General features: G+C 47.3%; 1 pseudogene across 1 annotated transcript; it reads right to left on the reverse strand.

The window, feature by feature from the left end:
- Positions 1-1709: 1709 nt before the first annotated feature.
- On the reverse strand, positions 1710-2506 carry LOC309847625 (small ribosomal subunit protein eS1 pseudogene; annotated as a pseudogene). The gene has a single exon. The product of its transcript is annotated as a small ribosomal subunit protein eS1 pseudogene (transcript).
- Positions 2507-12031: the final 9525 nt, after the last annotated feature.

The raw sequence follows: 12031 nt of genomic DNA on the forward strand, positions 1-12031 counted from the left end.
ATACTTGTAATATGGAAGATGATGGAATGGAGGCTGGGACCCTGAACATCCCCATGATGTGTGGTGGTCCAGGGCACCAGAAAGCCCCGCACATACTCTGAGTTGGTGAGGTTGAATGGGACCAGCACAAGTTTGCCTTCCCTGACTTTGGATCAAAGTCTCAATTACTCACCAACTTATGTGTGTATTTCTCCCCATTTATCATGACCAGAAATTGTCTTCCCTGCTTATTTATTGGCTTAGCATCTCTGTCCTGCCTCAAAGGTGAACTCCACAATTTTAGGAGCAGGTGGCTTTGTTCATGGTTCCACCATACCCAGTGCTTTGTCCAGGACAACCCACATCTGCATTCAGTACTCTTGAAGGAATAAACGAAGCCCTCCTTGTCTAGAGAATCAAGTCCAAACACACAGTGTGTTATTGTGGATGTCTTATTGGCAAGTAGATGCATGGATTGGTTCAGAGGAGCGTTGAAGGGGAGGGGTGGGTCAGGCCACTGAGATCCTGGTGGGGGTCATGCCAGTCATGGGAACAGGGAGAAGACCATCTCTGCCAGAGCCAGGGTGAGGCTGGTGAACTCAAGAGGTGGAAAAGGTCCAGCTGGACATCTCTTGCTGGAGGTCAGCAGTAGAACACCAATCTGCCCGTCACAGTCCTGTTACTGTGAGGTGGACCTTGGCCAAGTTTAAAGGTACAGCCTCTTCTTCCAACCTCCTTTAATTTCAAGAGGATAAATTCCTGATCTATTAACTCACTTTATGTTCCTTTAAAAGCTTTTCTGCTGGAGCTACAAATCCTTCAAGAGCCACCCCAAATGGGAAGCACCATCGGCTTGTTCTCTACACAGCCCTTGGTGGGCAGTAAATCAGTGTCCTTGGTTCACTCTTGAGTGAGCCCAGAGATAGGAGTTGTTTGCTGGAGATGGTGAATGGGCCAAGGGCTCTCTGGAGAGTGGAGTCTCCCTGCAGAGAGTAGAGGGGGTGCTGCAGGGGGGCAGCTTGAGGGGTATACTTGAGAACACTTGATCTGTATTCTCTATTTGATTCTGGGACCCAGGAGTATCTCCAATCCCTAGTAGTCGGTCAAGGGGAGAGAAGAGAGGCCAGTAAGTGTTTGGGGACTGGTCAGTCCCAGCAGGCTGGTGAAAGACAAACAGGCTAAGAACTGTGAAGGTGAGCAATAATGAATGTGTATTCAAAGACCTTCACAAAAATATATTTGGAGCTCTCTATATTCCTGATGTAATCCATGTTTTTAAAATAAAAAAAAAAAAGAGTGCAGCCAAGCCAAGAGAAACAGAAAATATATGTATATGGTTAATCCCTTTACCTAGACATAACATCATTAATATGTTGTGGCTGAGCCTTCCAATAATTTTATGCATAAATATATATGCTTTTTACTAAAATGGAGTTATACAATATATACCATTGTATGGCCCCTCTTGCTCACTCAGCCTTATGTCAGGACACATTTCCTGGAAAATTAGGGGAAACCAAAATCATCATTTTTGATTGTTATGTAAGATTCCAATGGATTGATAGCCAGTGATTAAATAGGAATTTAACCAACTTACTATGGCTGACATTTAGGCCATTTCTAAATTTTTTGCACTCCTGAATAACCATGCAGTGGGCATCCTTTTATGTCCCCCTTTCCATACATTTCTGCATATCTTTTTAAACATCACAAATAAAATTTGTTATCTGTCACCATGAGATGTCTGAATTTTCAACAGATTTTTGGACTGGTGGCTCATCTTCATCAGCTCCTTCAATGTAGCACTGGTCTCATCCCCAGTGGCTTGTCCAAAATGACTCCCTTTGCTGTGCAGCTCCATGAGCTTTCCCAACTCAAACTTGGGTTCCTTCAGCATTTTTATTGTCCCAGCAAAGACATCATGGAGTGTATAAATCGACTGGCCAGCCTTTTCTATGTCTTCCAATGCCATATGGAATTAATTTATTGGCCACTAATTTCAAGTCAATTGTCTGCACCTGTCATGATTTCCATCACCTTCTTCCGAATGTGGTGGACCTGTTGGTGCTGAGTGCAAGAGGGCTTCCAAATCTGATGTTGCGTTTTGTAGTAAAGCCAAAACAAAATAGATGAAGCAAATAACCATTGGTATTCTTGACGTCAACATGAGCTTTAGTCATGGTCCGCCATTTTGTTGGCCATGGAGCACATTTTGTCACATGTAGGATTCATGTCATGGAAATTAGTTAGGCAGTATTTGCCCTGAACTGCCTCAGAATAAGCTTGAATTTTCTAAATGCAACTTCAACATTCTGCAGATCACAAGGCTCACTTTGAAAACATGACCTGGAAGCCATCAGAAGTGATTTTAGTTCCTTGAGTTCTCGTGACTAGTATTTTCCCAATATTTCTTATATTGAACCTAGCAGGTTTGTACCAATCTTTCTTAGAAAATGGATCAACCACTTTCTTCTTGGCTCCCTTTTTGCTGCCTCTCATGAAGGCGCTGGTTCCTGCCAACCGCCATGGAGCTGCTCAGAGAGCCAAGAGGGCTCTGCCTATTTCTTCAAAATAAATTTAAGTAGAATTTCTGAGCCAAAGGGTATGTGTCTTTTAAAGATTTTTTTTTTTATAAACGTTGCCAAGACGACTTTCAAAAAATGAGTATGTAGTTAAATTCTAATGAGAAGTATTTATGAGAAGACATCCTAATAGAAATTACTTGAAAAGCAGTATGTGCCTGTGACAGGGGAATCAAACCACACAGAAAACAAAGTGAAAGTTGTTGCTTTAATTTTCCTTCCTAGAGAAGGTCGTGGTGTGACTGCACTGATATCTGATCCCAATTTTTATCCAGTCTGGATCCTGCCAGGCTAACTGCACCCTCTTCATAAAATCAGCCTCTGGACTCTAAGCTCTGGGAGGCCAGAGGCTTTAATCTGCTGTGTCCATTTTGCATACTAGTGTCTATTTCAGGGCCTGGCACACAATGGACATCTGTCGTGTTTGTAGTTCATTGCTGTGTAAGAAATTATCCCCAAATTTGGCAGGTTAAAGTGATACACACTTATCATCTCAGTTTCTGTGGTTCAGAAATCTGGGCGTGGTCTGGCTAGGTGGGTCCAGCTCAGGATCGCTCACGAGATCGCAGCCAGAACATGAGTCAGGGCCGTGGTCTCATCTGAAGACTTAGCTGGGGCAGGAGGCTCCACTTCCAAGGTCCTTCCATCAAATGACTGGCAAGAGGCCTAAGTTCTTGTGATGTGGATTTTCTACAGGGCTGCTCACATGGTGGCTGGACTCCCAAAAGAGGCAGCAAGATGGAAGCTGGAGGCTCTTTTATGACCTACCCTCACAAGTCACACTCTGTTACCTCTGCAATATTTCCCCAGTTGCCTAGGTCAGTCTATTCAGGACTAAGGGCATTAATTCCCTCCAGACAGCAGGAATCATTGGGAACCATCCTGGAGGCTGGGCCAACACATTACTAAAATGAGCTGAGTGAAATATTGAGTGGATGACTCCTAGCCCCAGAACTAGAAGAGGCTAACAATGCTCCCTATGTCTTCCAGGCCATCTGCATAGAGATGGACAATTAGCTGAGAACTGAGTTTTAGACTACATGGTGGACTTGCCGTAGAAGCTGCTGGTCTGAACATATTCCTGCCTAGAATCAGGATGGGCAAGCAGAGGCTTACAACTGTCCAGGACATCTGGGAACTTTCCAGAGGGGCTGGGGTCTTATAGTTCAGGCCATAGGCTCAGAGAGAAGCTGTTTCTTGCCACTGTAAGGAATGCCAGGCCTGCATGTCAGTCAAAATAGGGTGGGTCATGTGGCCAAGGGAGGTCACTCTCATCATTGGAATACTCAGTAGTTTATGACCTCCATAAAGCTATTAGTCCTGGGAGATGAGGGGGAAAGTGGTTGCCAGCACCCTCTGCCTCTCCGGGGCCCATTAGCATCGAGGTTGTAAACTCGGTCTCGGGCCATGGGTGACTGCTTTTATTATCAATCAATTACTCGTGCTTGTCAGCAAGTCTCGAGCCTCCTACAAGCATAGAATGTGGCCAGATAACCATGGGTGACTCCGGGCAATTAAGGTCTATAATGCAGGGCTCAGTTTCCCCATCTGTACAGTAAAAGGGGTGTCCTAGATCAGAGGCCCCCACACATCTCACTTCCCAAATCTATTTCCTTTCTCCCACTTTTGTTGTGTCTATTTTATGTATTGCAATTATTTCTCAAGCAATCAGCATTCCTTAAAAATTTATTTTTCTTCTCCATTAATATCATTAAAGACAAGTGTCTTTATATAAAAAGGAACATACAAAACTGACAATCACAGATTCTGATTCCACAGGCAGGCCTTCACCCAGGATGGATGAGGCCTCAGACAATTATTTTTTTTGCAGAGCCCTGTCTATGTAAACAATTGGAGTTACCTGAAATCAGCAGGTCTGGACAGTTTTGGTGGCCTGAGTCTATGAAAGAAATATCACACAGGCCTGTGGGGGTGATCTGTACCCCAAGATGCCCTTCTGGAACTAGGGATGGCCATGGGGCTCTGTGACAACCACAGAGTATGAGTCTGGGAGCTTCTCAAGGCATCTGGTTGGTTTCACACATGGGTCAGAGGGTCAGAGAGAGCCACAAAGTGGGGAGGTCATAGGGACCAGGACCCATGTAGCTCCATCCAGACTCAGAACACTCTGTTCAGAGAGCAAAGCCAGCCCTGTGCGGTCCTAAGCATCAGAGGAGACTTAGAACAAGGAAGGTAGTTCAAAGGATCGGGGGCTGGTTTCAGGTCCTCTCTTGCTCAGATCTAAGGGCCAGAATGATTACTGGACCATCAATATTTTCATGATGAGTTGTAAACGTTCTGCCCAAAACATGAAATGAACATATTTTTGTTCATTTGTAAAGCCAAATTACCCCTAAAGGAACAATTCTGCTCCAGCAGTGGGAATCAAGAACTAAGAACCAAAGCTGAGGCTCAGTCTTGGTACCTTCTAGGACTACTGAGGACCAAACCATTCTCATTGTTATACTCACTACTCTTCATGGAGCAACTGTTTTGCCCAAGACCCTTTGCACATACTATTTCTTTCTTTTCTCTCCCTTCCTTCCTTCCTTTCTCTTTCTTTCTTTCTTTCTTTCTTTCTTTCTTTCTTTCTTTCTTTCTTTCTTTAAGGTTTTATTTATTTGAGAGAGAGAGAGAGCATTAGAAAGAGCACAGTGGGGTGGGGAGGAGCAGAGGGAGAGAGAGAAGCAGGCTTCCCTCTGAGCTGCGAACCTGACACAGGGCTCAGTCCCGGGACCCTGAGATCATGACCTAAGCCAAAGGCAGAAACTTAACCAACTGAGCCACAGAGGCACTGCTTGCATGTACTACTACTTAGCCTTTACAAGGATCCTGTGAGGGAGTCCCTCTTTACATATGCATAAACTGAGATTCACAGCAACTTCTTTAGGCATAAGAATTTGCAGGAGTTGTTGGCCCCCAAGAATTATTGTCTAATAATTGCATCTAACATTTACTGAAGGCTTTCTATGTTTTGAGCACCATACATGTACAAAGTTCCTAATCCTCACAACTATATGTTGACATAGGAACTACCATCATCCCCATTCTACAGATGAGGGGATGGAGAGAAAGGTTATATCACAGGCCAAAATCATAGAGCTTGTGTGTCAAGGAGGTAGGATTTGAATGCAGACCATCTAGCTCCAGCACTAAACCCTCACACTGCCTTTCTCCCCAACATTTCTCCAAGATTCTAAGCCAAGAAGTATCTAGTAAGCAGGTCTTCCAGAAGAAATGTGTGTGGGCACACATGCTACTACTCAGCTTAGTCTTTGGAAGTAGAAAACTAGACTTTGAATCCTTGAGGGCAATTCATTCATTTCACTTCTCTGAGCCTCAGTTTCTTCCTCTGTAGGATAGGGATGATTTCATCTTGCTGGAGGATGCTGCAGAGATAATACCACATAGGAGTTCAAGGTGAGGGGTTACTAGGGACCTGCTAGCATTTCTACTCTTGGCCCAAATTACCCAAGGAAATGAGGACAGTCTCATGGCAAGGACACCTTCACCGCATGTGGATGGTGGAATTAACCTCCCAGGTAAGCAGGTGGGGGGGGGTGCATGCTGATGTCACCAGAAATGTCGGTTCCTCTTTTGGCAAGACTTGGCACAGGTGGAAGTGGGGTAGGCTGGAGGTTGGAAGAACTTACGTGTCTGTGTCTCAGGTTGGGTTCTCTGGAAGCAGATGCTGAGGCAGAGTTTGGGGGTGCAAGGATTTATGAAGGATCAACACCCATGAAAGAAGGTGTGAAGCCAGCATTGGACAGAAGGAAAGAGGATCTTCAATGCAGACCTGGCTGGATGAGTTCTGGAGTGAACAGTGCCCCACAGCTGTCCCACACCAGGGCCAAACTGGCTGTGCATTTAAACCTCCATTGTGGGCCCCTGGAAGGACATGGGCCAGGTGTCTCTCTGCAGCTGAGAAAGACCGAAGGGGCTGGCCACTGGGGGCCATCTGCTGACCTCTCTCACAGTAGAGGATCAGCAAGCCCTTTCTTGAAGAGGAATCTGGAAGGCCCATCTGTGACGACTAAGCCTGCTGGGGGGCCAAGGAGCATCACCCAGAGTGGGAAAACCATAGGTTTAGCAGACTCTCTGCCACCCTCTCTGAGTACCTCAGCCCAGGAGGGATATGTGTGTTTCACTGTCCAAGTCCTGTCTGCCCATCAAGAATGCTTACAGCACCTCCTCGTGTCGCTATCTGTGACGCCAGTGATGGCACTCCGGCTGGTGAGACAGTCATCACAGAACCCAGATGGGAATCCCACGAGTTCCCCATTAGCCTCATGGCCAAAGGCTAGAAATGGGAGCTGTTGAGGTTGTTTGTCCTCAATCCCCAACATCTGAGAACACAGCAGACCGATCCTTGGCCAATTAAGGCTTCCAAAGACAGTTTCTGGGCAGCCACAGATTCCCCAGAACTCAAGAACTTCGGGGACACCTAAAGGAACTCAGTCTTGTGGGTTTCGGAGAAGTCAGGCTGAGGTCCTGCTAGGTTGTGCCTTTTTGTTTCCTTAAGATGTTGAAGGATGTCAGCGTACTTGGAGGACTTAGTGGATTTTCAGAACATCTGAAGAGAAGCCGGTGATGGGGACAGAGTCAACACTGAGAGTGGTGAAAGTTGCAGGACAATCATACATGACTCCAAGTAACAGCATGACTAATAACTAGAGTGTACCCACTTATAAAATAATTAGCAGGGGGCGCCTCGTGGCTCAGTGGGTTAAGCCTCTGCCTTCGGCTCAGGGCATGATCTCAAGGTCCTGGGATCGAGCCCCACATCAGGCTCTCTGCTCAGCAGGGAGTCTGCTCCCTGCTCTCCACCTTCTCTGCCTGCCTCTCTGCCTGTTTGTGATCTCGGTCTGTCAAATAAATAAAATCTTTAAAAAAATTAGCAATTTATTATTGCCAAAAATATTTCTATAATGAAACACTTGGATACATATAAAGCAAATCACCATTATTATAGCTGGTGTTTATTGAACACTGCTGGATGCGTGCAATATCTCATTTCATCTCCCAACAACCCCAGAAGGGAGATACTATTATTATCCCCACTGTACAGATGGGGAAATTGAGGGTCCAAGAAATGAACTCCTTTGCCAAGTTCATGATGTGCCCTGGAATAAGTTGGAGCAAGTAGCAGGCTTACTCAGAGCAACACAGCAGCAAACTTTGGCTTTTAAAAGCACAAACTCTAGAGCCACATGGCTTGAGTTTGACTCCCAGCTGGACAGACTTATTTACTATGTGGCCCTGGACAAGTTATTTAGCCTCTCTGTTCCTCAGTTTCTCACTTGTAAAATGGGGTCAGTCATACGTATGAACCACAAAGAGGTGGTGAGATGATTAGATGACTTAGCGTCTCACTTCCATAAGTGACAGCCTTTCTTGCTACTTTGTGTGAATATGTTCATAAAACCGATCCCAGAGCTCTCGCCCGTTTGAGTCCCACCATGGTGACGAGATAGCATGGTATCCTTTGACCTCGGGACCCAGGACAGGAGCGTCTGTACAAATTTCCTGGATCTGGTGACTTCGAGGTTGAAAACTGTGGTTTGCAGAGCTCGTGATTCTGCAAGACGGGAAATGGTGGCAGGCTCCGCTGTGTGGTTTTTTGGGTCTCACCAGGCTCACTCATGCTGCCACTGTGAGCTACAGGTTAGAGCCTGCTGGGCTAGAATGTCTCCCGCAGGCTTCTCTACACCCCATGTAGCCTGTCCCCAGCCAGTTAGCCCCAGGGTTGTTCCCACAGTGGCTGGGAGGTTCTCAGGGGAAGAGAAGAAGCTCAAGGCATCATGGGGCCTTGGCTCAGAACAGGCATAGAACTGCTTCTACTATGTTCTATTGGTTAAAGCAAGTCACACGGCCAGCTCACATTCAAGGTCTGGAGAACAGGCTCTGCCTTCCCATTGCAGAGGACTGGCTAGAGGCAGCCACATTTGCAAAGAACCCACCAGTTGCTATATAACCTACATCTGGGGGTGGTCCCAGTTTCAAATTTTCTGCTCCACTCTCATCATAAACCATGGGCATGTGGTACAAATACCAACCCTTTTCTGTCTACCTATACTCATCAGTCTCTCATACTCCATAGTGAGAAAGACTCTTTGTCATCGCATGTGGCCCGGAGCCTAGCTAGACATGTCCAACCACCATAGAATATTTACCTTGCGACTTGGGGGTCTGAGACCTGATTCGGATCACACGTGCTGTGCTGCTGCGGGCAAACCACTTCCCCTCTCTGAAACTCAGTTTCTTCATCTGTAAAATGGGACTCATCGTAGTGCCTGTGTCTCAGGGCTATAGGAAGGCTTACGGGAGACAATAGGTGTCAAGTGCCTGGCGCTGACGTCATTAACTGCTATTATTAATTATTTTATTATAATTATTATAAAAATTAATACTATAATTAATTATTAATATTAATGTTGCTATTATTATTGTTGTTGTTGTTGTTCTTGTTATTATTCTTCTCCACAATTGGAGGTTGGAACTGTGTTTTCCTCTCGCTTCAAGGATAAACTAAGGCACCTACCTTCTCGAGGCCAGAACAACGAGACAAAACAAATACTAACCGAGCTCAGTGTTTAACCTCTCTGAGCCAGTGAGAGCAGGGAGTGGCAGAAAGAATCAAGAACGCGATTTGGAAGGATAGAGATGAGTCTATGGCCATATCGTTTTGAACGCGCCCGATCTTGTCTGATCTCGGAAGCTAAGCAGGGTCGGGCCTGGTTAGTACTTGGATGGGAGGGTAAGTTGGAAGCCTAGCGCCCACAGCCACCTCTCTGGCTAGTCTTCTCTTGTTTCTCTTCCCCCGCGCCTATCGCAATAGTCAAAGATCCAGACCAGCGGTTCCCACCACAAGCCACATTTGAGGGGTTTGTTCAGCATTAAATAAAGGGTGATCTGGCCAGAGAAGCTTGTGCCTGGAGGCCTTCCAGCCCGGGTTCTGCGGCTGTGGCGTGCAGGGTTGTCTCTGATAGACACTCAGCTCCTATCTATGCACACCAGCTCCAGATCAGGCAAGCACACAGGTCCCTGTGAGAGCTAGGGCTGGGGAAGGCTGAGGCACAGCTTCCCATCAGCCACGACTCTTGGGCTCAGTCTGGAAAATGTACCTGCTTCGAAGATCCTGCCCCCAATTCCTGATCTTCCCTAATTCGCCTGTTGCTTCTCTGAAGCCTGGAGGGCAGCACGAACTTCTCTTCTCCATCCGACAGCATCTTTGGGGCCCGGGAGCGGGTGGGAGTCTGGCATTCTGAGCTGGAAGCACGTGCTCTCCGGTGGCTAGCTGTGTGTGTGCTTGGAAGCCCTCCGCACCCTATCTGATCTCTTCCATTCTGACGGGTGAGCAGAACGGGAATTACGAGTTCCTTTCGTCCGATGGGGGAGCTGGAACCATGATGGCTGTGGGGATGATAATCCGGGTTTGCCAAGCTTTTCCTATGTGCCAGACGACATGCCAAGCGCCACAGATGCCCGGTCTCCTTCAAGCCTACCCATTTTTTCCATTTCTCTAATGAGTTCTCCGAAGCCCAGCAAAGTGAAGCCACATGCCCCAGGCCACACAGCTGGTAAGCAGCACCACCAACGCGCTAGGCTCTGGTTCATAATCGTGAGCATTTTTTCTGAACCTTATGCGAGAGAGGTTCAGATTAGCTAATGAGAATGCTATCCCTCCCTCCAATTAGCTGCCCCCGTGGCTTGGGCTAGCAATGACTCCACTCTTGCCTTTTTTTTTTTCTCTCTCTCTTTAAATAAATGGTTCTAGTTATCTGTTTTTGCCTAAAAAACTAACCTCACTTTTGGTAGAGTTAACCAGTCATTGTCTTACTCCCATGATGGTGTAGGTCAGCCGGGGAGTCCTGGCAGATTAAGGATGGCTCACTCGTGCTCCCTAATGGCTGACACCTCGCGGAGCGAGAATGGCTGGGAGGGCCTGCCTGGAGCCGTATGTCTGGGGCCTGGGTTCTTGCTGTCAGCTCCGTGTTTTGTTTCTCCTCTCCACGTGGCATCTGTTGGAACTGGGAAACCCAAGATGGCTTCTCCCCACCACGTGGCGGGGTTGGGAATTCTGGAACACTGGGGACCTTGGCATCCCTCTCTCTCTCCATGGGCCCTTCCACACCTGGGCTTCCTCTCAGCGTGACAGTCTTGGGGTAGCCAGACTTCCTACACGGAGGTCCGGGCGCTCTGGGGCCTGGCCACTTCTCCCCAGTGCCAGACCCCGCTAGTGAGCCATCTTGGCTCTGGAGTGCCACATGGAGTGGCCCAAGACTGTCAGATCCACATGGTGCTGTCCCTACCCAGCTCTGCTTCCTTTCCCTTCATCTTCCAGGAAGGTTTTCTTTCTTTTTTTTTTTTAAGATTTTATTTATTTATTTGACAGAGAGATCACAAGTAGGCAGAGAAGCAGACAGAGAGAGAAGAGGAAGCAGGCTCCCTGCTGAGCAGAGAGCCCAATGCGGGGCTCGATCCCAGGACTCTGGGATCATGACCTGAGCAGAAGGCAGAGGCTTTGACACACTGAGCCACCCAGGCACCCCCAGGAAGGTTTTCTTATTCCCTCCCCACAATGAACCTCTTCATCTCACCATCTGTTTCTCGAGAGATCTTAACTGTGGGACACCTGGGTGGCTCAGCTGGTGAAGCATCTGCCATTGGCTCAGGTCATGATCCCTGGGTCCCGGGATCGAGCCTCGTGTCCGACTCTCTGCTCAGCGGCGAGCCTGCTTCTCCCTCTGCCTGTGGCTCCTCCTGCTTGTGCTCTCTCTCTGCCAAGTAAAAAAATAAAAATATTAAAGAGAGAGAGAGATGCAAACTGACACAAAGCCAAGCCCAGATCCAAGAGGAGAGGAAAAGCAAAGAGTGGGTGGCCGTCTTGCACCCACTCGGTCCACCCCATTGATGTGTGAAACGCACTCACATGAAGACAAGCTCACATGGCCCAAATGTACAGCTCCATGAACTCCCACGAGGTGGACACCCGTATTTACCATCAAGATGAAGAAATAAACTTTACCAGCCTCTGAAATGCCCTCCCCCCACCGCCAGCAGGGCCCTCCCCAATCTCCCACCAGCCTCCTACCCAGGCGTAACCATTATCTGGACTTCTAACATCAAAATTTTAATTTGGCCAGTTTTTGTGCTTTACATACCTGGGATCGAAAAGTGCACTCTCGATGGTGTCTGGCCTTGTCATGTGACTTTGCGTTTGACATTCAACCGCGTCACATTCAGCCACGTCGCGTCCGTGTTGTTGAGTGCGGCCCCATTCATTCGTTTTCATACTGTTCCCTGATAGGACTCTATCACAGTTTATCTGTTCTATTATTGGTGAATCACTAGACTTTTGGGGGGATCATGTTCCTTATCCTTAAGGGGCATCTTCGAGCGTGCACTGGTGTCTTACATACCCCACTGTCGCGATAAGCTTTGCATATCATAAAACATATACAGAAACA

This window comes from Mustela nivalis, assembly GCF_964662115.1.
Source record: "Mustela nivalis genome assembly, chromosome: 14".
In the NCBI taxonomy this organism is placed as follows: Eukaryota; Metazoa; Chordata; class Mammalia; order Carnivora; family Mustelidae; genus Mustela; species Mustela nivalis.